Source organism: Narcine bancroftii, chromosome 4 (genome assembly GCF_036971445.1).
Source record: "Narcine bancroftii isolate sNarBan1 chromosome 4, sNarBan1.hap1, whole genome shotgun sequence".
In the NCBI taxonomy this organism is placed as follows: Eukaryota; Metazoa; Chordata; class Chondrichthyes; order Torpediniformes; family Narcinidae; genus Narcine; species Narcine bancroftii.
The window spans coordinates 299884641-299910710 of record NC_091472.1 but is presented as its reverse complement, the minus strand read 5'-3'; the positions used below and the strand labels follow the sequence as shown (position 1 = coordinate 299910710).

The following is a 26070-nucleotide window of genomic DNA, read 5'->3' as shown; positions in this document are numbered from 1 at the left end:
CATTGCAACTGACGTGGTGATGTGGCATGAGCTCGCCCTTAAAGAGCAGCGTGCGAGCTTTCAAAGGAACAGTTGAAACTGAAACTCACCTCAAGTTGTGGTTTCTTTCAATTTCGCTCCTTGTAGCTACTGCTACAATTGGTGACCCCGACGAGCCCAGATGATTCTGATCTCTACATCGTGGAAGCTGCAGCAGTAAATGCAGTTGCTGTGAAACTACCGCTTTTCTGGACTCTTCACCCACGCACATGGTTCGGGTAAGCGGAAGCACAGTTTCACCTCTGGCAGATCAGCTCTGACTCGATAATGTTCTACCACATCGTTAGCCCTCTGGATCAGGAGACTGCCACCAGAGTGGATGACCTAATCCATGATCCCCCCGGAGGAGGGTAAATATCCAGTGCTCAAACAGCTCCTCTACAGCACATTCGACCTGTTCAGACGCCAGTGCGCCACCAGGCTCATGCACCTGGATAGCCTAGGAGACAGGGCGCCGTCTGCCCTCATGGACGAGATGTTCGCCCTGGCAGAAGGCCACAAGTTGTGCCTCATGTTTGAGCAGACTTTGCTTGAACAAATGCCAGATGACATCCAGCTACTGTTGGCAGATGAAGACTTTTCGGACCCACGCAAGTTCGCGGCACGAGTGGACGTCCTGTGGCACATGGAGCACGAAAACGAAGCAGTCATGAGTCAGGTGATGCACCCCAGCCCCAACCAGCCATAATCGCGCCCTAGCAAAAAGGCAGAGACTCCGAAAAACACCTGATGCTTCTATCATCAGTGTTGGGGAGTCCAGGCAACCCTGCTCATTTCAGGCAAACAACCAGGCCACCCGCTGTTAATGGCTGCGATGGCTGGCCACATCAACAGCTTCCTCCACGTGACTGACAAGGCGAGTGGCCGATGGTTTCTGTTCAATATGGGTGCCGAACTCAACATCATCCCGCCAACCGCACTGGAGACCCGCACCCGGCAGTGAGGCCCCTTGTTATGGGCAGCCAACGGCAGCAACATCTGGACTTGCAGGCATCCTCTGCAGAACTGGTCGACAGACCACCCCTATCCCTATTCAGTGAGTTCTTCCTGACTCCGGACTTGGGCACCGGAAAAAGGACATTGTTACAGGACTTGTGGGACAAATTGGCCATATTTGCACCCCCTCCTTCCCACCATGGCAACCAGCCGGCGTGCATCTCCAAAGACTTAGCCACGGCCGACTTTGTGTTTGTTCGGCGTGGCCCACTCTCAGCCCCCCTCCAATGGCTCTACGACGGCCCATATAAGGTCCTACCCCATTCTGGCAAGACTTTCACTCTAGACTTTGGGGGCAAAGAGGAGTTGTTCACGGCGGACAGACTAAAAGTGGCCCACTTGGATCTCAGTCAACTGATCATTACCATGCAGTCAAAGAAAAGGGACAGCCACCCAAAGCATCTGGGCACTAAAGCTGGCTTTGGGGGGGATTGTATTGTGGTGCATATCGTGATGCAGGTGAACCGGCTCCGTACGTGATGGCTGCGGTAGCGGAGCAGCCATGTTAAGATGGCGCCGTCAGGTTCAGGGATTCCTCATGGCTTCGGCCATCGTGTGCACCCTTTTGGCTGTGTCATGACATCACAGCCGATGCGGTGATGTGGCACGAGCTTGCCCTTAAAGAGCAGTGCGTGAGCTTTCAAAGAAACAGTTGAAACTGAAACTCACATCAGCTTGTGGTTTCTTTCGATTTAGCTCCTTGTAGCTACCGCTTCAATACTTCCATTTTTCCTTGAAACAATTTACTATTCCATTTATACAAAATTTGTTTTGGGATAGTTTCTCCATTTTATTCATTTCAACCTGAACCCAAGCTGTTTTCTCACCCATTTGATAGCAGGAGGACAAAAATCTTAATTGAGCTGCTTTACGATAAGTTTAAAAATTCGGTAATCTTAGTCCTCCCTGATCAAATTTTCATGTTAATTTTTTCAAGACCAATTCTTGACATTTTACCTTTCCAAATAACTTCTTGTATAATTTTATTCAAACTCCAGAAGAACACTTCTAGCACATGAATGGGTAATGATTGAAATAAATATTGTATTTTTGGAAAAATATTCATTTTAATAAATTCACCCATGCTACTAATCTTTTCATCTACTCAGATCTTTTTTTAATAGTGGCGAGTAAATAAATTATTTATTTCTGTCAATTTTTATTCCTAAATATTTAATTGCTTCTTTTTGTCACTTGAATTTTGTCGATCTCTTACATTGTGAATAATCCATATCAACCATAAGCATCACCTCAATATTAAGCCGATACTAATCCATATTCTATTAATTTTATATTCAATGATATTCAATGATATTTCTGGTTTAACAAAAAAAGGTTTTCATATTTGTCTATTTGTAACCACTTTTGCTTTTGGCTGATCATATAATGCTTTTTTCCAATCTACAAAAATATTTGGAATCCCAAATACATTAAGTACTTGAAACAAAAAAATCTCATTCCATCTATCAAATGCTTTCTCTGCATCTAACACAACCGCTACTGCTAATATCTTTCTATTTTATGCTACATTTATCAAGAATTTAACTATATTATTTGCTGCTCTTCTATCAATAAAACCAGTTTGATCCATGATTATTAATTTTTGTAAAAATTTAGTTAGCTGATTAGCTAATAATTTTGATACAATTTTATAATCAATATTCAGTAGTGATATAGGTCTATATGAAGAAGGTTGTAAACAATCCTTCCCTTTCTTTGGAATTACTGTTATTAATGCTGTTTTGAAAGATTCTGGTAGGTCATGTACCTCTTTCTTTTGGTCTAATACCCCCATAATAATTCCTTAAATTCCTCATAAAATTCTGATGTAAAACCATCTTCATCTGGTGCTTTATTATTCTGTAATGACATTATTCTGTAAGGTCTCATAAACTTCTATTTCAGAAAAAGTATTACATAATTCTAATTTTTCATCTTCATCTAACATAGGCAATTTAACTTGTCGCAAATATTTTTCTATTTTTATTATCATCTTTCAAAGATTATAATTGATAAAGTTTGGCATAAAATTCCTTAAAATTATCATTTATTTCCTGCATTTTAAGTAACTTGACCAGTACTTTTCTTAGTAGCAATTATTGTTCTTGTTCTGCTTTTAATTGCCATGTTAATACCTTATGAGCTTTTTCACCTGTTATGAGCCCAGAGGACCCCAAAACCCAGCAGCAATAGAAATTCACCAAGACAAATGGCTACTTAAACAAAAGTTGCTTTTAATTTTCTTTAAACATGAAAACAGGATCAAACTTTAACTTTTTACTATTAACTTAACCCCCTTCTAATTCTAAGCGCACATGTATGTAATGTGTAAGTTCAGAAAAGTTATTTGATTCACAGTCCAATCTCACTTCTCATACCACTGGTATCAGGCAATTCTTACACTGTGCACAGAACTTAATATTTATGAATTTCACCAGGCTTTGATGCTTGAAAGGTAAATGGGTAAACCTTCCCAATAGGTAAACCTTCCCAATTGGGAAGGTTCTTGTCAGCTTTCACAGAGAGATTTGTTGCTCGTTGGACACAAACTGATTCCTTCCCATCAACCATGTTAGTGTTTTGCTGAAGAAATTTGCCCCATCAGGGTTTTCCAGATGATAACCTCTTTTTTTCAGGTCACCACAGAGTTCTTTTTCTGTTTCCCTTATTTCAAGTGAAACATTATGCAACCAGCCATCTCTTCTTGTATGGACCACAAGGGCTTTGACTAGGCTGAATTAAGAACTCACAACCCACCTTCAAAATGGGGTTTTTCCACAAGCTTGCCAGCTTGTCATGTTCCAATCCCAACTGCTGCTGCTGAACTGCAGAACTGAATTCTCTCTCTCTCTCTTTCTCTCACTCAGAGAAAATCAGATGACTCTCTTAGAACAGCCAACTGCACTCAGACATCTCTGCATCTGAAATGTACAACTTTCTTTCCACAGCTGCTCATGAACATGTTTCCAGCAATTTCTATTTAATCTCTAATTTCCAAATTCTGTAATGTTTTAAATTTCATTAATCAGTAATACAAACGAGCGTTTTAAGTACAAAATTCTCTAACAATGGGCAGAAGTCCCCAAACATTTCAAACCGTCACCAACATACTATCTTCCTTCTGTTGCACACCTTATTTCCCTTTTGCTTTATCCCTCAGACTTGATCCTTAAAATAAAACAACTCTATCTTTAGAAGCTCTTCAACAAAGTCCACTTGATTTCACTGTCCCAAATGGTTCAATGTCACTCACAAACCCTGCGAAACCATTGTGTTCAACCCAAGTTTACACCTCATGGTTGGACATTAGTAAACATTATCTTACTCACATGTTACTAATAAAGTAGAAATCCATGATGGCAATTAAATAAGCTATTAAATAAAGGCTATTAAAGTTAACAGATTCCTTGCAAATCAAACAAACACACCTCCCCTTGACTTCTGTGAAAAAGTATTCATTTTCCCACCATGTCTGAAATTTCTAGCACTCCCTTGCTATTTTTTGTCCCAACATGTTTAATTAACTGAGATAAATATTTTCATCGATGAGAAAATTTTACAGGTTGTTCAAAATGGCAGTAACATCTAGTGTAATTAAGAAATGCAATGTACATGCAGAGCAATTTACAGTGAGAGACTATGTTCCAATGGGTATTTTATTTTTAAAATTTTATTTTTAAAATTCACCCTGGGCCACAGGCTGCAGTTGGCCCTGATTTACACAATTCACAACTTTTATTGCTTAATCACATTTGCCATCATGCCTTATGATTACAATTTTACAACAATTTACAAACAAAAGATCAGGGTGGTTTTATTTGGAAGCTTATAACCTCCATAGTCACCATCATTAGGAAATTCTTCTGTAAGAAAGCTCCTTATTTTGATACCTATTAACTGCTTTTCCCCATTTATTGACATTTCTACTTGTGGAATATCAACATTCAGAATAATTCTGAGAGAATGTTTCGATACCTATTAGCTGCTTTTTCCCCATTTATTGACATTTCTACTTGTGGAATATCAACATTCAGAATAATTCTGAGAGAATGTTTCGATACCTATTAGCTGCTTTTTCCCCATTTATTGACATTTCTACTTGTGGAATATCAACATTCAGAATAATTCTGAGAGAATGGTCAATAATTTCCATTTTGCCTTAATATATCTTAAATGTTTATCAATACAGTTGGAAAACATTGTGTGCAGACAGTTACTCAAAGTTGTGTCAGCAAAACAATTTATTAGGAATTTAGTTCTGAACCTAGCATTGTCTTCCAAGAGGATTGTGTAATTTTGTAAACATTTTGGAGTGCAGTGCAGTCTTGTTCAAAAGAACATAATTCATTTGATTTTCTTTTTCCTTCTGAACTACAATTAGGGGAAATAATAGAGAAATGGGATAAAACAGACACTGCATTTTACAACAAAGAATGTTTTATTAGGGAGCCAGGCATTCAAGATTTTATTATTCTGACATCAGCACTAATTAGTGTAACTCAAGATACTGACAAGAATCTGACTTAGATAATAGCATTGACCTAGATTCCACAGGAATTTTACAGTCCATAGACAGAAAAAAACCCAAGAGAAATTATTTTAAACATTAGTTTCAGAAACGTACAGAATTCTTCTGGGCATTGGCATGGTGGGGGAGGGAATGATACTTGCCCTTGATTGGGATGTCCAGAACTTGAAGCCACAGTCTCAAAACCAGGGGTTAGCCATTCAGAACAGAACTGAGTTATTGTCACCTAGAGAGTAATTATCGATCATTGAAAGTTGTGGAGGCTCAGTTGGTGAATATGTTCAATGTAGAAACAAACAGATCTCTGCAAGTTGGGGAAATCGAGGGAAATGCGATTTGCACAGGAAAATGGTACCAAAATAAAAGATTGACAGAGAAGTGACAAAGTTGTCTCCCCATGGTAGAGGACTCAAGGACAAGAAGATACAAATTTAGGACTGTAGGGTGCCCATTTAAAACAGAAATGTGGAGAAATGTCTTCAGCCAGAGTGGTGAACCCTTGGAATTTGCCATCACGGGCAGCTGTGGAGGCCAGGTTACTGATTGTATTTAAGGCAGAGATTGATAGGTATCTGAATAGGCAGGGCATCAAAGGTCATGGGGAGATGGCAGGGGAGTGGGGCTGCATGGAAGAATGGATTAACTCATGAGAGTGCTGAGTGTACTCAATGGGCTGACTGGCCTACTTCTACTCCTTTATCTTATGGTCTTATTGAAGGTGCCATGAATGATTGAAATGGCATCTAATAGAAATTAAGTGGCAATTTATTTGTGATTATTGGACGATTCTTTCACATAGTGCATGGAATAGTTTTTTGCTGACTGCATTTTGAGATGGGTGTGATTAAGATAGCCATTTGAACTGAATACTGCCAGTTGCAGCCACCTATAGCCACTTTTAGATCTGGATGTTGGTGCAAGTCATGTATGAACATGTACTTGAATAGCATTCCATAATGTAACTGATTTGATGTCCCTAACACACTATGATATTCTGGTTTTCAATTTCTGATAGGCAGATAACATTGGCATTCTCACATATATAACAATTGTGAGAGTAGTTTTTCAAAAATATCCAGAAGTATGAATATTATATTTCTTTGGTACTCCTGACCTTTTATAATGAACTGGAATGGATGGTGTATTTCATTGTGTATTTCAATTTACAACAGTGTATGAAAATTGTATAGGATCCCTCCATAACAACGTCTGTGAAAAAGAGAACTGCAAACTTGAAAATGTATTGTATTTAGATCTTAAATTGAAGAAGAAATGTTTGGATATTATTATGAGAAATAGGATGTTTCTTAAATTTTCCAACTTGAATATGAGAAGATTCAAAAAATCTGTGATGCAATTTTCCTCCTGGAGTCCACAAGTGTTTTGCTGATCTTTTAATTCTGTGGTGAATGAGGTTCTGTCAATTTTTGCTGTTGTTTCAACATCAATCTTAGAATGATACTTAAATGCAAAGGTTATATTCATGAAACATAGATGAAAGCTGCCGTTCCTGTAGTTCTGATTTTGTACTTCCAGTGATTATTGATAAGTAAAATCGTGCTCAAGGTTGTAAAGCTACAGCTGAATTAATGAACCTGAATTTACAAAGAGAAAATAATAAAATGTGATAAGATTGCTTATTCTTCATAGTGTGATTATTGAGGGATGTAAGCACTCCAATGGATGTTGAGGATGGAGCGGAGACAACGCTGGTGGAAGCGTTCTAGGAGCCGTAGGTGGTGCCGGTAGAGGACCCATGATTCGGAGCCGAACAGGAGTGTGGGTATGACAACGGCTCTGTATACGCTTATCTTTGTGAGGTTTTTCAGTTGGTTGTTTTTCCAGACTCTTTTGTGTAGTCTTCCAAAGGCGCTATTTGCCTTGGCGAGTCTGTTGTCTATCTCATTGTCGATCCTTGCATCTGATGAAATGGTGCAGCCGAGATAGGTAAACTGGTTGACCGTTTTGAGTTTTGTGTGCCCGATGGAGATGTGGGGGGGCTGGTAGTCATGGTGGGGAGCTGGCTGATGGAGGACCTCAGTTTTCTTCAGGCTGACTTCCAGGCCAAACATTTTGGCAGTTTCCGCAAAGCAGGACGTCAAGCACTGAAGAGCTGGCTCTGAATGGGCAACTAAAGCGGCATCGTCTGCAAAGAGTAGTTCACGGACAAGTTTCTCTTGTGTCTTGGTGTGAGCTTGCAGGCGCCTCAGATTGAAGAGACTGCCATCCGTGCGGTACCGGATGTAAACAGCGTCTTCATTGTTGGGGTCTTTCATGGCTTGGTTCAGCATCATGCTGAAGAAGCGCTCCATCCTCAACATCCATTGGAGTGCTTACATCCCTAACGTCGAAATACTCGAGATGGCAGAGGTCGACAGCATCGAGTCCACGCTGCTGAAGATCCAGCTGCGCTGGATGGGTCACGTCTCCAGAATGGAGGACCATTGCCTTCCCAAGATCGTGTTATATGGCGAGCTCTCCACTGGCCACCGTGACAGAGGTGCACCAAAGAAAAGGTACAAGGACTGCCTAAAGAAATCTCTTGGTGCCTGCCACATTGACCACCGCCAGTGGGCTGATATCGCCTCAAACCGTGCATCTTGGCGCCTCACAGTTTGGCGGGCAGCAACCTCCTTTGAAGAAGACCGCAGAGCCTACCTCACTGACAAAAGGCAAAGGAGGAAAAACCCATCACCCATCCCCAACCAACCAATTTTCCCCTGCAACCGCTGCAATCGTGTCTGCCTGTCCCGCATCGGACTTGTCAGCCACAAACGAGTCTGCAGCTGACGTGGACTTTTTACCCCCTCCATAAATCTTCGTCCGCGAAGCCAAGCCAAAGAAAAAAAAAGAAAGATTATTGAGGGTCTGTGATCTGTCACACCTGAGATGTGTGTAACTGGAGCTTTCTTTAAATTTTTAAATAACAATGTTATCACATTTTTCTTCTTCAGATTTGTTATTAAAGAGATATAATTTTTATATTGCAAATGTGGCAGATCCTTACTTTATATTGCCAAAGGATTTAAGATTTACTTACTGAATCTGTGATGAGAATACTCAATGACTGTTTAATGAATAACTTGATCCAAAAATAAAAATCAGCTTCCTTGTGTTACGGAGTCCAGAGGACCCCAAAAACCAGCAGCAATAGATATGCACCACAACACAGGGTTACTTAAACAAAAGTAGTTTTTAATTATATTTGAACAAGAAAACAGAATTAAACTTTAACTTATTACTATCAATTTACTTAACCTACCTAACCTATTTAATCCACCCTCTAATACTAAGCGCAGGTGTGTGTAATGTGTATTTAAGATTAGAAATGTTCTTTGGATCACAGTCCAATCTCACCGGTTGAAGGCAATTCTTGTACTGTGCACTGAAGTTAGCATTAACAAAGTTCACCAGTCTTTGGGGTTTCACAGGCAAATTGTTACCACTCAGGAAGGCTCTTGTTGGTCTTCAGAAATAGATTCCTTTTGTTCCAAGACATCCGCACCGGATTCCTATTTAATCAGTTTTGCTGATTAAATTTACCCTCTTGAGGGTTTTAGGAATCAACTCAATATCTGACTACTTTTAGTTAATACTTGATAGGCAGTCCCCTATTTGTCTTCTGACATCTGTGCTACATCTATTTTTTAAAAAAAATTATTCATATTAAGACCTGTTTACACTTCTTCAGTTCACATGTTTAACTTGGTCAGATCTTATTAATATTTCTAATCTTCCTATCCCGTTTTTTTTAAAATATTTATGGAACAGAACTACTCAGAAGTCAAAAATATATATATATTTCACAATGCTGTACCTACATGAGAAAAAGCATTGACCAACCAATGAGTGGCATGGTTAGTGTAACAGTTAGTACAAAGCTATGACAGTGCCAGCGATTAGGTTTGAATCTGGTGCTGTCGGTAAAGATTTTCTATGTTTTCCATGGAACCTGTGCGGGTTTTCTCCCACTCTCCAAAAATATATAGGGTTGGTAGGTAAATTGGGAAGCACAGATTTCATGGGTCAGAAGGGCTTTCTGCTGTTAAAACTAACAGGCATAATATAGGTAGAGGGAGAAGAAATAGATAAGGCAAGATACAAGTCATAGAAAGGGTAAGTGGAAAGAAAATAAAGAAAACTATAGAGACATCAGTAATACATTCCTATATTACTGTCATGGTTGTAATACATTTGAATTCCTAATGTGTCATTGTGTAATGACTAAACTGAACAAAGCTTTAACGGAACATTCAGTTTTCTACATCCTTTTAATTTTGTTTTTTGTTAACTTGGGTATGGATGTTCTGAATTTTGAAATTCTGCTAAATATGTTAAACAATATTGTACCTGTTTCTCTTATGATCCAGCTAGAAGTTGATAGCTGAAATTGTTTGATAATTTTTGTGCAAGCACAGATGAATGCCTTCTGACTGCTTTTTGTTCCAGACTTCTTCATGAAGAAAGTTCTCTAGTTGTTTGAAAATAAATTGATATTTTAGAAGTTGAGAGGCAATAGCAAAGAAGTTATCAAACAAGCTTCTATTATATCTCCAAGAAATAAAATATACATTTGATATCAATTGACTTCATAAGCAAGATGTCTGGAAACAAACTAGCAACAATTATATTTTCAATGGCCAAAAACTGAAATATTAGCATAAATGTATATTCATTATCAGAAAATATCACAGATACTATGGCGGTTCACCACAAGTCAGGTGAACCGACCCCGCTTGTAAGCCACGTGGCGGGGCATCTGGCCAAAATGGCACCGTCGGGGGTTTCCCTTCCTTTCAGCTCGGGGCTCAGAAACTCGCGCTTGGGGACCACATAACGCCCAGGTGACATCAGCGCCCTCCAGCGCGGTTCTCATCCAGGTCCGGGCTGGGAGTATAAGTGCAGCCCAGCAGCCTGCAATAAACTAGTCTGCTCACTGAGCTCAACCCATCTGGTTGCGTGTGTTATTACAGAAGCAGTGTAGCCGCTGCTAAAATTGGTGACCCCGACTGGTTCAAACGTCTTTGAACCCATCATGAGCGAGCCTAGGATCAGCGCTATAGCTGTGAAACTGCCTGAATTCTGGGTTCAGGAGCTAGAGACCTGGTTCGGCCATGCGGAGGCCCAGTTTCACCTCCGCCAGATTTCGTCCGACAAGACCAAATTCTACCATGTGGTTGCTGCCCTGGACCAGGCCACCACTAAACGCGTGCTGCACCTTGTTCAGCACCCACCTACCGAGGTCAAGTACGAGACCATCAAGCGAGCATTTACGGGTCCCTCGGACTATCCAGACACCAGCGTGCTACTCAGGTGCTGAATCTCGACATCCTGAGAACACCAACTGCCCACTTTTCGAGCGCATCTTCCTCGAACATATGCCCGGGGACATCCACTTACTGCTGGTTCAGGAGAGTTTCACTGACCCGAGGAAGGTCGCCCAGAAGGTCCAAGAGCTATGGCTGACAAGATTCTTAGAAGGTTCAGTGGTCCAGCAGGTCTTGAGGCACAGGCACGGGCACAACCACGCCAAGCCTGTCCCTAACGATGCGGTAGAGTTCCCGACCCCTGCAGGGGCACCCAAGAGCATAACCAAGGCCACAGCATCCGCTTCTACCACCAGTGCTGGGGAGCCAAGGCTCAGAAGTGTTGTCAGCCCTGCTCATTCCAGGGAAACAACCAGGCTGGCCGCAGTTAATAGCTGCGGCAGCTGGCCAAGGACACAGCCCTCTCTACCTGCGGGACTCAGTCAGCGGCCGGCGGTTCCTCGTTGACACTGAAGCCCAGATCAGTGTCATACCTGCCTCGGCCATCGAATCCAGGAACCGACCTCGTTTATCTCCTCTTCGTGTGACCAATGCAATGGCAATCCAGATGTATGGAGACAAGATAGTCCACTTCCAGATCGGCCAACGGAATTACGTATGGAGATTCACTGTCTCGTCCCTCCCGACTGCCATCCTGGGTGCATACTTCCTCCTTGCACATGGGCTTCTGGTGGACATTCAAGCTAAGCACCTGGTGGATGCCCGTATCTTCTAGGCTGTTCGCCTCAACGCCTCCCACTCAGAACAACCGCAGATGGCCATGATCAGCATGCCCAGAGATGAGTTCCAGCAGATCCTGGACAAGTTCCCGACACTCCTCAAACCACAGTTCTCCATTGCGTTGCCGCGCCATGGGGTGTTCCACCACATCCGTACCCAGGGCCCGTCGGTTCACACCAAGTCACGCCGGCTCCCGTCTGACAAGCTCCAGGTAGTGAAGGAGGAGTTTTCACACCTGTTGCCGCTGGGGATCATTCAGCAGTCCGACAGCCCATGGGCCTCACTGCTCCACCTGGTCCCGAAAGCCTCTGGTGGCTGGCGTCCCTGCAGAGACTATTGATGGGTCAATGAGGCAACCGTCCCTGACTGTTACCCCATCCCTCACACCCGGGACTTTACGGCCAACCTGCATGGTGCGAGGGTCTTCTCCAAGGTTGACCTGGTGCCCAGATATCACCAGATCCCGGTGCACCCTGAGGACATACCCAAGGCTACCATCATCCAGCCCTTTGGCTTGTTCAAATTCCTGCGCATGGCATTCGGGCTCAAGAATGCCACTCAGACCTTCCAGCGCCTCATGGACTCTGTGGGCAGGGACTTGGATTTCGTCTTTGTTTATTTGGACGACATCCTTGTCGCCAGCAAGGACCGGGCGCAACACAAGGCCAACCTATGTGCCCTTCTCTCCCGGCTTGCTGACTTTGGCCTTACCATCAACCCGGCCAAGTGCCAGTTCGGGAAAGTGTCCGTGAAGTTCCTGGGGCATACCATCACGGCCAAAGGAGCCACTCCCGCCACTGCGAAGGTTGCCACCATCAGGGAGTTCCCACGCCCAAACAGCCTCAAGGGGCTGCAGGAGTTCGTAGGTATGGTTAACTTTTACAACCGCTTCATCCTGGGAGTTGCGCGCATCATGCAGCCGCTGTTTGCCCTCATTGCAGCCAAACACACGACGTTCGCTTGGAACCCAGAAGCCTGTACCACGTTCAAGGCCACCAAGGACGCCCTGGTGATGGCTGCCATACTCGCCCACCCGCATACCGACCTGCATATGGCACTCTCCGTCGATGCCTCTGCCACAGCCATCAGTGCCGTCCTGGAGCAGCAGGTGAATGGGCATTGGAAGCCACTGGCATTCTTCAGGCGCCTGCTTCGCTCGCTGGAACACAAGTATAGTGCCTTCGACCACGAGTTACTGGGCACTGAGTGCACGACCGAGTCAAACAAACCGGTAACAAACTGCACCTGCAAGGTGTTCCACCACCAGTGCACGACTGAGTCACCAGACCAGTAACAAACTGCACCTGCAAAGTGTTTCACAACGAGTGCACGACCGAGTCAAACAAACTGGGACCAATGCCTGAAGAGGGCGCACAAAATCAGTGAACCGGTGTGGACTCGAAAGGCCAACATGGCCTGTTTCCGCTCCGTAAATGGTTATATGGTTATGTACCTGGCGGTGCAACATTTCCACTATTTTTTGGAGGGGAGGACTTTTACCATCTTCACCGACTACAAACCCCTCACCCAGGCGCTCGCAATGGCAAGGGATCCCTGCTCGGCCCACCAGCAGCGACACCTCTCCTTTGTGTCGGAGTTTACCACCGACATTTGGCACAAGGCAGGGAAGGACAATGTGGTTGCTGATGCACTCTCGTGACCGGCCATCTGCGCGCTGACGCCCGGCCTTGACTTCAACCAGCTCGCCCGGGACCAGGAAGCTGAGAAGGAGATGAGGGCCTTTAAGACCACCATCACCGGCTTGCAGTTCCGAGACCTCCTGATTCTGAGCAGCGAAGGCACCATTCTGTGAAATATCTCCTTGTGCACCCCGTGGCCAGTGGTTCTGCAGCAGTGGCGCAGGGAGGTCTTCCGTCACATCCAAGACCTTTCACATCCGTCCATCAGGTCCACGGTGCGGATGGTGGCAGAACGGTTCATATGGCATGGGCTGCTGAAGCAGATCGTGGGCTGGGCCAGAACATGCACCCATTGCCAGACGTCCATGGTGCACAGGCACACCAGGGCACCCGTACAGGTATTCAAGCACGTCTGGGAATGGTTCTGCCACATTCACTAGATATTGTCGGGCCCTTACCCATTTCCTGGGGCAACCGTTACCTGCTTATGGTGGTGGACCACACCACTCGCTGGCCCGAGGCGTTCCCGATGCCAGACTCCTCCATCGACTCCTGCTCCTGAGCCCTGTTGCACGGTTGGGTCATCCGGTTTGGCATTCTGGCTCACCTCACCAGTGATCGGGGCACCCAGTTCACATCTGCGCTCTGGGCACAGCTCGCCAACAGGTTGGGAATACATCTACTCCGCACCACAGCATACCACCTGCAGGCCAATGGTCTGGTCGAACGTCTGCACCGCCACCTTAAGTCGGCACTCATGGTCCACCTCACTAGTCCCGATTGGTCGGATGAACTGCCTTGGGTGTTTCTGGGCATCAGCTCCACTCCCAAGGAAGATTTGCAGGCGTCATCAGCTGAGTTGGTCTATGGTGCGCCGCTGGCACTACCTGGTGAGTTTGTCAATGCACTTCACAATCCCCAGCAGTCGCCGCACGAACTACTTCCTCACCTCAGGGCATGCTTGGACTCCTTCGAACCCCCACCGCTGCCCAGGCATGGCACCCGCCCATCTCACGTTCCTGGCGAGCTGCTTTCTGCAGAGTTTGTTTTCATTCGGCGGGGCCCGACCGCGGAACCTCTGCAGCGAACGTACGAGGGGCCATACAGGGTTATACAGCGTTCCGGTTTGACATTCACGCTGGACTTGGGCGGCAGGCATGAGCTGTTTACCATGGACAGGCTGAAGCCAGCGCACCTTGATCCCACTGAGCCTGTGGTCGTTGCCCAGCCCAAGAAGCGAGGCTGCCCAGCAAAAAAGGACATTGGCGCCAGTTCTGGGGGAAAGCTGTGTGGCGGTTCACCACAAGGCAGGTGAACTGGCCCCGCTTGTAAGCCACGCGGCAGGGCAGCTGGCCAATATGGCACCATCAGGCGTTTCCCTTCCTTTCAGCTCGGGGCTCAGAAACCTGCGCTTGGGGACCACGTGATGCCCGGGTGACGTCAGCGCCCTCCAGCGTGGTTCTCAGCCAGGTCTGGGCTGGGAGTATAAATGCAGCCCAGCTGCCTGCAATAAACTAGTCTGCTCACTGAGCTCAACCCGTCTGGTTGCGTGTGTTATTGCAGGAGCAGTGTAGCAGCCGCTACAATACCATAAAAAATATAAACCATTAAAATATTTTTGTAAGTTTTAAATAGCACTATTAACTAAATGCCTTAATTATCATGTAACCTAGCAGCAATTAGAAGATTTTAAAAAATGAGTACAGATGTCTTGTTGGTTAGATGGCATCTGGAGAAATATGTAGCTTTGTTGTCCTTGCTGTGAAAAAAAGGATTAATTTACATTAAAGGAATGATGCAAAGATTCCAAGAGTTAGCCATTTAGGTAGAGATTTGATATATTTGATCTGTTTTCTTTAAAGTTAAAGAAAACAAAAAAAAAATCTGAAGTCTTATGGTTTTATCTCATTGAAACTCAAGAATTCAACAGGTAGGAAGCAGGGAGGTTGTGTCCTGACTGAGGAGTCAAGAACTAAAAGTCACATTCCAGTCTTGGAATGCAAGGTAAACCAATTAGGACAGATCATGAGAAATTGCTCGAAGCAGTGTGGAAATCTTTGGAATTCTCTACTTCGGGAGGCTTGTTCAACAAGAGATCAATAGATTTCTAGGCATTAAAGGAATGAAACAATATGGGGTCAGTGCAATTAAACATTACTGAGTTGGAAGACGAGGCATGATCTTAAAGAAAAAGACTAGGTTGGGTCTAGGGGCCAAAACTATTATGTATTCTAGGTTTAGAAATACACTGCACACAGAGGCAATGATGCTTCATTCATTGTTTAATACAAATCTAATATGGTTTCCTGCAGCACATAATATACTTGAGTGACATCATCACGCAGGGCATGATGACATCATATGCATGCAGGCATATATCCACAACACTCTTTCTCCCCCCCACACAAAATAAGTGCTTTGTGAAAATAACAAATGGACAGCACTGATAATTATGTGGGAAATACAATACTATGATGTAAGTATGAAATGATAAACCACCAAGACATTGTACATAGTCCTTCAGTCATTCTGGTGGATGTTTTTTCCTTTTTGATCATCTCACAGAGGTAGAATCCACCAGGATACTTTGCGATTTTTCCGGACTCTTTGCCTTTTGGGTAGTACCTCAGTTGGTAGCAAGGACTGTGAACCTTTGGCAAACCCCATTCGTACATTGCATAGGACTACTTTGTTGAGCCATAGGAATGCTTTGTTAGAAAGAAGCCTCACATCTCAAAGATTGAGGAACATCGAACGTGGAATGAGCCCAGGGAATCTCATCAGGATCGTGAGCATGGCTGTCAGATCACCCACCAACTGGTCAATGTGCCATTTCCATATTTTTGTCCCCACCAGTAATGAATAAGAATAGGGGCTCAGATTTTTAAATAACCCCTTTCACCCACGGCTCCCTATTGTTCCGATAGTCCTGTACCAGTATTTGCTCACCTACTTCTAGAAATCTGGTAGATTTATTTGGGGAAGTGGATTGTTCTATACAAAGGGCAATGATCAGGTGTACTGTGGAAAGTTTTGTCCTCAAGTCACGTCCAATCATCAATTCACCCGGTGTTTGTTTTGTTGTAGAGTGTGAGGTGTTTCTATATCCTAATAGGAAATCTGCGATTTTGCGACTCCATGATACAGTTAGGAATTTCTTAGTTTTCATGTCCTTTTTGAAAGTTTGTACAAAATGTTTTGCTTCCTCATTAGTGCTTGGGTGGTAGGGTGCTGAGAAGACGTCTTGTATATTGTTATTGCATAGGAATACCTTGAAAGCATCCAATACAAACTGTGGATCATTATCAGAGGTATCCATATAATGCAAATATATTTTGCAGTCTTTCAGTTGTCTGGTTTGTTGTTGTTTACCTCACGTATGTCTGATTTCTCGCCTTTGTTTTTGTACAGGGTGATGATGGTGGCATCACGAAGATCCTGAGGCAGTTTACCTTGGTCCCAACAAAGCTTGAAAAACTCTTGCAGTTTGGCATGCAGAGTTTTGCCGCCAGCCTTCCAGACTTCTGGGGGGATTCCATCCATACCTGCTGCTTTGCCACTTTTCAGTTGTTCGATTGCCTTATATGTCTCATCCAGGGTGGGAACCTCATCCAGCTCTAGCCTTAGGGGCTGTTGAGGGAGCTGGAGCAGGGGGGAATCTTGGACTGAGCGGTTGGCACTGAAAAGAGATTGGAAGTGTTCTGACCATCGGTTGAGGATGGAGATCTTGTCGCTGAGGAGGACTTTGCATTCTGAGCTGCGCAGCGGGCTTTGGACTTGGGGTGAGGGGCCGTACACAGCCTTTAGAGCCTCGTAGAAACCCCTGAGGTCGCCAATGTCCGCGCTGAGCTGGGTTCGTTTGGCGAGGCTAGTCCACCACTCATTTTGGATCTCCCGGAGTTTGCTGCATGCGCGACAGAAGGCTTGTTTCTTCTCTGGACAGGACGGCTTTGTAAGGTGAGCCTGGTGGGCAGCTCGCTTCTTTGCCAGCAGCTCAAACTACAGGGGAATCACGTTGCTCTCCATTGCAGGCAAAATCTTCGCTAGGATTCTACTAAATAGAATAATACCTAGTGTCGCCGAGAATATTCTCCCAGAATCACAGTGCGGCTTTCGCACAAATAGAGGAACTACTGACATGGTCTTTGCCCTCAGACAGCTCCAAGAAAAGTGCAGAGAACAAAACAAAGGACTCTACATCACCTTTGTTGACCTCACCAAAGCCTTTGACACCATGAGCAGGAAAGGGCTTTGGCAAATACTAGAGCGCATCAGATGTCCCCCAAAGTTCCTCAACATGATTATCCAACTGCACGAAAACCAACAAGGTCGGGTCAGATACAGCAATGAGCTCTCTGAACCCTTCTCCATTAACAATGGCGTGAAGCAAGGCTGTGTTCTGGCACCAACCCTCTTTTCAATCTTCTTCAGCATGATGCTGAACCAAGCCATGAAAGACCCCAACAATGAAGACGCTGTTTACATCCGGTACCACACGGATGGCAGTCTCTTCAATCTGAGGCGCCTGCAAGCTCACACCAAGACGCAAGAGAAACTTGTCCGTGAACTACTCTTTGCAGACGATGCCGCTTTAGTTGCCCATTCAGAGCCAGCTCTTCAGCGCTTGACGTCCTGCTTTGCGGAAACTGCCAAAATGTTTGGCCTGGAAGTCAGCCTGAAGAAAACTGAGGTCCTCCATCAGCCAGCTCCCCACCATGACTACTAGCCCCCCCACATCTCCATCGGGCACACAAAACTCAAAACGGTCAACCAGTTTACCTATCTCGGCTGCACCATTTCATCAGATGCAAGGATCGACAATGAGATAGACAACAGACTCGCCAAGGCAAATAGCGCCTTTGGAAGACTACACAAAAGAGTCTGGAAAAACAACCAACTGAAAAACCTCACAAAGATAAGTGTATACAGAGCCGTTGTCATACCCACACTCCTGTTCGGCTCCGAATCATGGGTCCTCTACCGGCACCACCTACGGCTCCTAGAACGCTTCCACCAGCGTTGTCTCCGCTCCATCCTCAGCATCCATTGGAGCGCTTACATCCCTAACGTCGAAGTACTCGAGATGGCAGAGGTCGACAGCATCGAGTCCACGCTGCTGAAGATCCAGCTGCGCTGGATGGGTCACGTCTCCAGAATGGAGGACCATCGCCTTCCCAAGATCGTGTTATATGGCGAGCTCTCCACTGGCCACCGTGACAGAGGTGCACCAAAGAAAAGGTACAAGGACTGCCTAAAGAAATCTCTTGGTGCCTGCCACATTGACCACCGCCAGTGGGCTGATAACGCCTCAAACCGTGCATCTTGGCGCCTCACAGTTTGGCGGGCAGCAACCTCCTTTGAAGAAGACCGCAGAGCCCACCTCATTGACAAAAGGCAAAGGAGGAAAAACCCAACACCCAACCCCAACCAACCAATTTTCCCCTGCAACCGCTGCAATCGTGTCTGCCTGTCCCGCATCGGACTTGTCAGCCACAAACGAGCCTGCAGCTGACGTGGACTTTTTACCCCCTCCATAAATCTTCGTCCGCAAAGCCAAGCCAAAGAAAAACCTCACGTATGATACCACTGGCCATTTAGAGTGTGCATCAACAACAATGAGGAAGTTTTCTCCCGTAAAAGAACCAGCGAAATCAATGTGAATCCTGTGTCACGGTCGTGATGGCCCTTTACATGGGTTAGCTTCAGCTTGAGGGGTTTGGGTTGCACCTCTTGACAAATGCCACATCTTCTTACCATCTGTTCAATATCAATGCCTACTGAGGGCCACCAGATATGGATACGTGCCGATGCCTTCATCTGATCCATCTCTGGGTGGTTATTGCGGAGTTCTGATAACATGGTCATCTGCCATTTTATAGGAATGATTGTTCTGATTCCCCACAATAAAAAACCTTCTTCAATTGATATCTCATGGTGTCATGTATAATAAGGTTTAGTTCTTCAGAGATAGCTTCAGCCTTGGGCTATCCATTTAACATGGAAATATAGGACTTCTTTCTGCATTTCTTTGCTGATAGTCCAATTCCATTTGTAGAGGTTCATAGTCGATGTTCACCTTGTAGAATTTCGATTTTTTAATCCGTGAATATACGTGACTTCCACTGTCTTGTCTTCCTCAGAGTCCTTTGTTTCAGTGCTGAGCCTTTCATCCTTCTCCACCATTCTTACTCTGATGGGATGATTTTCATATTTCAGTCTTTTTTTAAATCCTTTTTCCCCTGATTTCTAGGATACTTGGCTCTGATGTGCCCCTCTTTATCATATAGTTGTTATTTCAGAAGATCTGGATGTCATCTATCAGCGAAAGCTTTCTTGGCGGGAAAACGTACCCACCACTAGTGGTTCGACTTGGCTGATATCTTTGACATCTTGAAACCCAAAATTATATCATATGCTGAATTAATTGTTACTTATTTTTTTCACTTAGTAATCGCTGTCTGGCACTGCAGTCTGATAAATCCATTACTAATTGGTCTCTTAATGGATCGTTTAAGAATTTGCCAAACTCAGTGTTGTGACAGATTACATCATTCAGCCAAAAATTTGCTAACCTATTTGCCCGTTGTTATGGGTTATATTATATATAAATATGTTTTTAAAAGAGAGATTGTTGGGTGGTTGAGTGTAGGTCACTTCACAAACAGACATTAACATCTCACAAGACATCTCTTGAAATGCAAGAGCTATGCCGAAGCAGAGACTTCATGACCACAGTGACTTTACAGAAACTTTGTTTTCTGAAATGAAATCATGGTCTTCCTGCCAGAACAGAGGTTTTGGGACTTAGATGTGCCCTATTATAGCACACAACTCTGCAAAAGTTCTTTCAGGAATTTTATCAGTTGAACTGTCTTGCTTCCCATTTGGCTTAGAAACAGCGTCCATTTTTGGTTCAAAGGCGACATCTCAGTAATATTATGGGAAAGACAGTGATGACCAATTCTTTCGACATAGTTATACCAATCTTCTTCAGAGTGCATAAACTTTCCAAACTGTGCCTTGGCCAATTTGAGTCTTGTCTTTGTTCTCAGTGACTGAACTTGTGGGGGCAATCCTGCGTTTCCTCTTTAAATCTTCACCCCCAACGTTTGGAGCAGTGAGGAGCTTCATTCTGATCCTGGTCGCCAATCTTCTTGATTGAGAAATACACTGCACACAGAGATGGGATGCTTCATTCATTGCTTAACACAAACCTAACAGAACAGTAACAGAAAACCACACTGATCCGAATTGTCGTCAAATATTTTCCTATCTAAGGAACTTTCACAAAGCCAATAAAATAGAAGTTAATACTATAATTATTCAACACAACCAATAACAAAAAAAAAGGATAAATAAATAATTAGTAATTCTATGCAGTTTTGTCTTTTGACTTCTTCACAGGTCCCAAAATATGTGTAACCTCAAAGTGTAAAATACACAATATACAATCTTCTCGCCACTAATGACGATGGCAAAAAGAAACGCCCATGTCATGTAAAAAGCTTGAAATGATCTTCATGCACTTAAAACAATACTGACTTTAAACTTTCGCGCACCTGTGGATAACAACGTCGACTCCCAATGGCTGCGTGACCTGCTGAATTCCTCCAGTATTCAAATAGTGACTAAAGCAGTCCTGATAAAACCGCCCGATTCAACCCCCCACCCCGGGGTTTCTTTGTCTTTTTAAAAACCACCAGTATTATTTATTTATCGCAGTTTGCAGAATCCCTCGTTGAATGACAAGACGCGTCACGTTCTGGTAAATTATTGAGCGCCTGGAGAGTGATCAAATGGAACGGACCACCGTTGGGATCCGCGCCCGTCCCCGCCCCCGCGCCATTGCGCACGCGCACACGTCGGCGTCAACCCCCCCGCCCCCGCCCCCCCCTCACAGAGGCGGCGAGCGATGCTCGGATTTCCCACGCGCTCTTCCTTCCGAGACCGCTTGTTTGTTTAAATGTCGAGACTGGCCAGCAAGAAGCCACCAGAAGAGGGTAAGTTACAGAAGAGGGTAAAGGATCTGTCGGGGTTGCTTCCACCTGGCCCAAGTGCAACTTTTCATCCACCTGAGGTCGCCGACCTCGCCCTTCAATTCAAGGAGTCTCTCCCCTCCCTCCCCCGCCCCTCCCCCGCCCCTCCCTCCCCCGCCCCTCCCTCCCCCGCCCCTCCCTCCCCCGCCCCTCCCTCCCCCGCCCCTCCCTCCCCCGCCCCTCCCTCCCCCGCCCCTCCCTCCCCTCCCTCCCCCCGCCCCTCCCTCCCCCGCCCCTCCCTCCCCTCCCTCCCCCGCCCCTCCCTCCCCTCCCTCCCCCGCCCCTCCCTCCCCTCCCTCCCCTCCCTCCCCTCCCTCCCCTCCCTCCCCCGCCCCTCCCCCGCCCCTCCCTCCCCCGCCCCTCCCCCGCCCCTCCCTCCCCTCCCTCCCCCGCCCCTCTCTCCCCTCCCTCCCCCGCCCCTCCCCTCCCTCCCTCCCCCGCCCCTCCCTCCCCTCCCTCCCTCCCCCGCCCCTCCCTCCCCTCCCTCCCCCGCCCCTCCCTCCCCTCCCTCCCCCGCCCCTCCCTCCCCTCCCTCCCTCCCCCGCCCCTCCCTCCCCCGCCCCTCCCTCCCTCCCCCGCCCCTCCCTCCCTCCCCCGCCCCTCCCTCCCTCCCCCGCCCCCCGCCCCTCCCTCCCTAGCATTTGGATCTTCAACAGCGTGAATTCGATGCTGTCGGCCTCTGCCATCTCGAGTACTTCGATGTTAGGGATGAAGTCGATCCAATGGATGTTGAGGATGGAGCGGAGACAACGCTGGTGGAAGCGTTCTAGGAGCCGTAGGTGATGCCGGTAGAGGACCCATGATTCGGAGCCGAACAGGAGTGTGGGTATGACAACGGCTCTGTATACGCTTATCTTTGTGAGGTTTTTCAGTTGGTTGTTTTTCCAGACTCTTTTGTGTAGTCTTCCAAAAGCGCTATTTGCCTTGGCGAGTCTGTTGTCTATCTCGTTGTCGATCCTTGCATCTGATGAAATGGTGCAGCCGAGATAGGTAAACTGGTTGACCGTTTTGTGTGCCCGATGGAGATGTGGGGGGGCTGGTAGTCATGGTGGGGAGCTGGCTGATGGAGGACCTCAGTTTTCTTCAGGCTGACTTCCAGGCCAAACATTTTGGCAGTTTCCGCAAAACAGGACATCAAGTGCTGAAGAGCTGGCTCTGAATGGGCAACTAAAGCGGCATCGTCTGCAAAGAGTAGCTCACGGACAAGTTGCTCTTCTGTCTTGGTGTGAGCTTGCAGGCACCTCAGAATGAAGATTGAAGAGACAAGTAGTCTATCAATAATGCTCAGGTTTTTGGTAATTAATCATTCCATCACGTCGATGTGATTATTGAATGCACCCACAGTTGAGTATGCTTTAAGTTGGGACAGAGACTTGTGGAGAATAAGTCAATGTGAAGGATGGAGACTGATTTTCCCAAGTTACAGAAGTGTTGTAGGGCACTAGGAAAAGGTAAAGAATCGCAACTGATTTATTTGGAACTGTGGTGGAACCACTGTTAATGCTCTTTGAATGTGTATGGCTGGCTCACCCCTTGCTGATTGTACCTGTGGCTCTTCCCCCTTGATTCCCCTAATGTCATAACCCCACCCTTAAAACAAGCTCCGCCACACAAGATGTACCTTCTGTTAATGGTAATATAAAAACCTATCAGTCAAGTAACGTCGTCTTTGAAGTTATTGATAGCATATTTGAAACAGATGTAAATTGATAGAGATGAATGAGGTTAGTTTTTGCAGTACTCAACTGCATAAATTTAAAATTGGTCCTCAATGGCAGAAAGTTCTGAACAATTTTGAGATCTATAACTGTAGTGAAACAAGTGTATACAAGAAAGCTGCCATTTTCTTCTAGGATATATTTTGATTCAACAGGTTTCTAAAATAAAATTCAAAACATTATGTAATTTTTCTCCTTTTACGAGCCCAGAAGTCTCCAAAACCCAGCAGCAATAGAAATTCACCAAGGCAATGGTTACTTAAATGAAAGTTGCTTTTAATTTTCTTTAAACATCATAACAAGATCAATCTTAAACTTGTTACTATTAACTTAACCCCCTTCTAATTCTAAGCACACATGTATGTAATGTGTATATGTTCAGGAAAGTTCTTTGTTTCACAGTCCAATCAATCACCTCACTTCTCCAAGTTCACTGGTATCAGGCAATTCTTATTGTGCTTAAAGTTAAATGGCTACTGCTCAGGGATGTTCTTGTTGGTTTCAGAGAGAAATTTGTTGCTCATTGGACACACACAAACTGATTTCCTCCAGTCAGTCACTTCATTATCTTGCTGAAGAAACTTTTCCCATCATGGGTTTTCCAAATGATAATCTCTTCTTCCAGGTCACCGCTGAGTTCCTTTTGTTTCCCTTATTTCAGGAGAAACACTCTAGCCAGCCATTTCCTTTTGTAAGGACTAAAAGTGTTTTGAACAGGCTGAACTCTGAACTCTCAACCTGTCTTCAAAATGGGGTCTTTTAACAAGCTTGCCATTTTTTTTGCAGCCTCAACTGCAACTGTGGAACTGATCTCTCTCTCTTAGCCTGTTTGACACTCTCTGCTTGAAAAACCACAAGACTCTTTTAGAACAGCTCCAGACAATCTGCATCTCCAACAAGATCTTTCATCTGTTGTCTTTTTGTAGACAATAATCCATGAATGAAGTCTCGGGCACTCTCCAAAAGCTCTTGCAAAGACTGTTGGCCCTGACATGTCTAGCATGGGGCAGAGCTCTAGTATTTTAAATAAGATCTATTTTAAAGTGTTTGTGTGTAACCTACTTTAACAAACCTTTCCCAATGTATCTCACAAAAATCTAGATACTCTGTCACAGTTCGATGGTTAATATTTACTCTCTGAACGGCACATACTCTTTGGGTACTTGAAACAGCTTGGTTTGGTGCTTTTAGGATCCTTTTTTCCTCTATCATAGGTTTCCCTCTACTACTATAGAGTTCTCAACTCAACTGCATTTCCTGTAATTCTGCTCTTGACTCCTCTTGCCCAAAACGTGGATAGGGTTCACCTTGTCCTAATTTTGCATCTCGCAGGTCCCTATTCATTTTAGGAATGAAGGGTGAATATGTGTGAGAACCTAGGTGGATAAAAAGGGTGTGGGTTACTTTAAATTGGAGAAATTAATGTTCATGCCTCATTGGGTTGCAGGCTCCCCAAGAAGAATACGAGGTGATATTTTTAACTTTGTGTTTGGAATGCTCTTGATAATGGCAGAGGATGAGGACAGACAAGTGACTGTAGGAATGTGGAGAGGAATTAAAATGGGTAGCATCAATTGATCAAGTGGCATGCAATGTCAGGGCTGGTGATCAGCAGAGTGAGCGCCTAGTCTTCACTTCATCTCACTGATGTCGAGGAGGCCATATCAAAAATAATGAATGCAGTGGACTCAGGGTCAAAGCCAGAACAAGAGTGTTAGAGAGGGGCATTAGTGAGATGGGTGGGCACAGTTTCTAAACTTGCTAGCACCTACCTGCTGACAAACGTTAGGCTTCTGTCCCTCCGTAGCAAACAAAAGCGCTGCTTTTATTGCTTGAAGAGCCACTAGTGTGTGTCAAGCTAGTGATGCTTGACGCGTGCTAGTGATACGGGCGGGGCCAAGTCTGACGGCGAGTGATGGCCATGAGTGTATGGGGGGGGGGCAATGCCTGCAGATGCCCTACCCCCTTGGTGCCGACCCTGAGTGGACGATTTTACATGTAAAATTGGTTCGCCTGCTGGAGTTGTTTATGGACTGGTGTTAGACCTCTTCAGGTTGCAATGAAAAGTGCTGAGATGGAGAGTTGAAGAGGTTGGTTGGTGGATGTCATGATGGGATCAAAAATGATCTTGAGCCTGGAGTCGCATTCATAGCTTGCTTTATTTTATCATACACTTAGTGAACATCTATATGCGCAGGCTTGTCCCTGTTAGTTCTGAGCATCTCTCTCCAAGATGTGGAAGTCCCGCCCTGTGATTCGTCGGTCTGCTCGATATCCCACCACTAGTGTTACATCACAGTGGAGATTAAAGAACGAACAAGGGGATCACGGAAATAGTGGTAACTGCAAAAAGAAGAAAGGAGTGCAGAGAGCAAGGTGAAGCTCATGACAGGATAACCATGGCTGGAAGAAGCATCAAAGAATGAATCTGGAAGTTTGTGAAATGAAAGGTAGGGACCAAGTGAGAATTTTTAATTACATTATAACAGAAGCATTTTAACTATTTTAAACAATATCTTTATCAATGACTAAGGTAGCTTCTAAAGATGTGATGTACCATTGCTATTTTTATGGAAGAAAATAATGCAAGTAGTTCTGAAGTTATTAAAAAAAAGTCAGTGGCTTTCGGTTTTCAGCTGACTAAAAATTCAAGTACATTGAGCTAAAATGCTTTCTGATTCTGTGTTTGTGGAGACACATGAGAGACTGCAGATGCTGGAATCTGGAACATGATTACTAGAGGAACTCAGCCAGTGGAGTAGCATCAGTGGAAGAAAAAGAATTGTTAAGTTTAGGCTGGATTCTTCATCATTGTTCATCTCTTGAAGGGGAGTTCTGGTCTGAAAAGTCTTTCTTTTTCTTCCACTGATGCTGCTAGACCCACTGAGGTCCTTCGGTAGATTGTGTGCGTCTTCCTCTAACAATGTTTATACTGTACAGAGAAATCAGAACTTTGACTTCTGTCATTTTTTTGGGATGATGCTTGCAAGCAGGAAGTACAAGTTAACCACTCTTCAGTTTAAAAATTAAAAAAAAATTCTTCAGGGCAATTGTATTGATTATTTA

The 26070-nt window shown here is 44.9% G+C and overlaps 1 protein-coding gene and 1 long non-coding RNA gene across 14 annotated transcripts in view; one reads left to right on the top strand and one right to left on the bottom strand.

Moving 5' to 3' along the window:
• LOC138762157 (uncharacterized) overlaps positions 1-21088 on the bottom strand; it is a 105391-nt gene extending 84303 nt beyond the window's left edge. For all 12 annotated transcript variants that reach the window (XR_011356785.1, XR_011356788.1, XR_011356789.1 and 9 more), the window contains exons 1-2: positions 20810-21088; positions 9914-10034 (exon numbers count right to left, since the gene is read on the bottom strand). This is a non-coding gene — a long non-coding RNA (uncharacterized lncRNA). The remainder of the gene's footprint in view (positions 1-9913; positions 10035-20809) is intronic.
• A 49-nt stretch (positions 21089-21137) lies between these two features.
• Positions 21138-26070, top strand: part of LOC138762153 (myosin-IIIb-like) — a 550501-nt gene continuing 545568 nt past the window's right edge. Inside the window, exon 1 of one of the 2 annotated variants that reach the window (XM_069935652.1) lies at positions 21138-21250. The gene's annotated coding sequence lies outside the window, so the exon portion shown is untranslated. Of the gene's footprint in view, positions 21251-25187; positions 25455-26070 lie in introns of those variants that run through there. The other variant, XM_069935655.1, reaches the window with a different exon arrangement.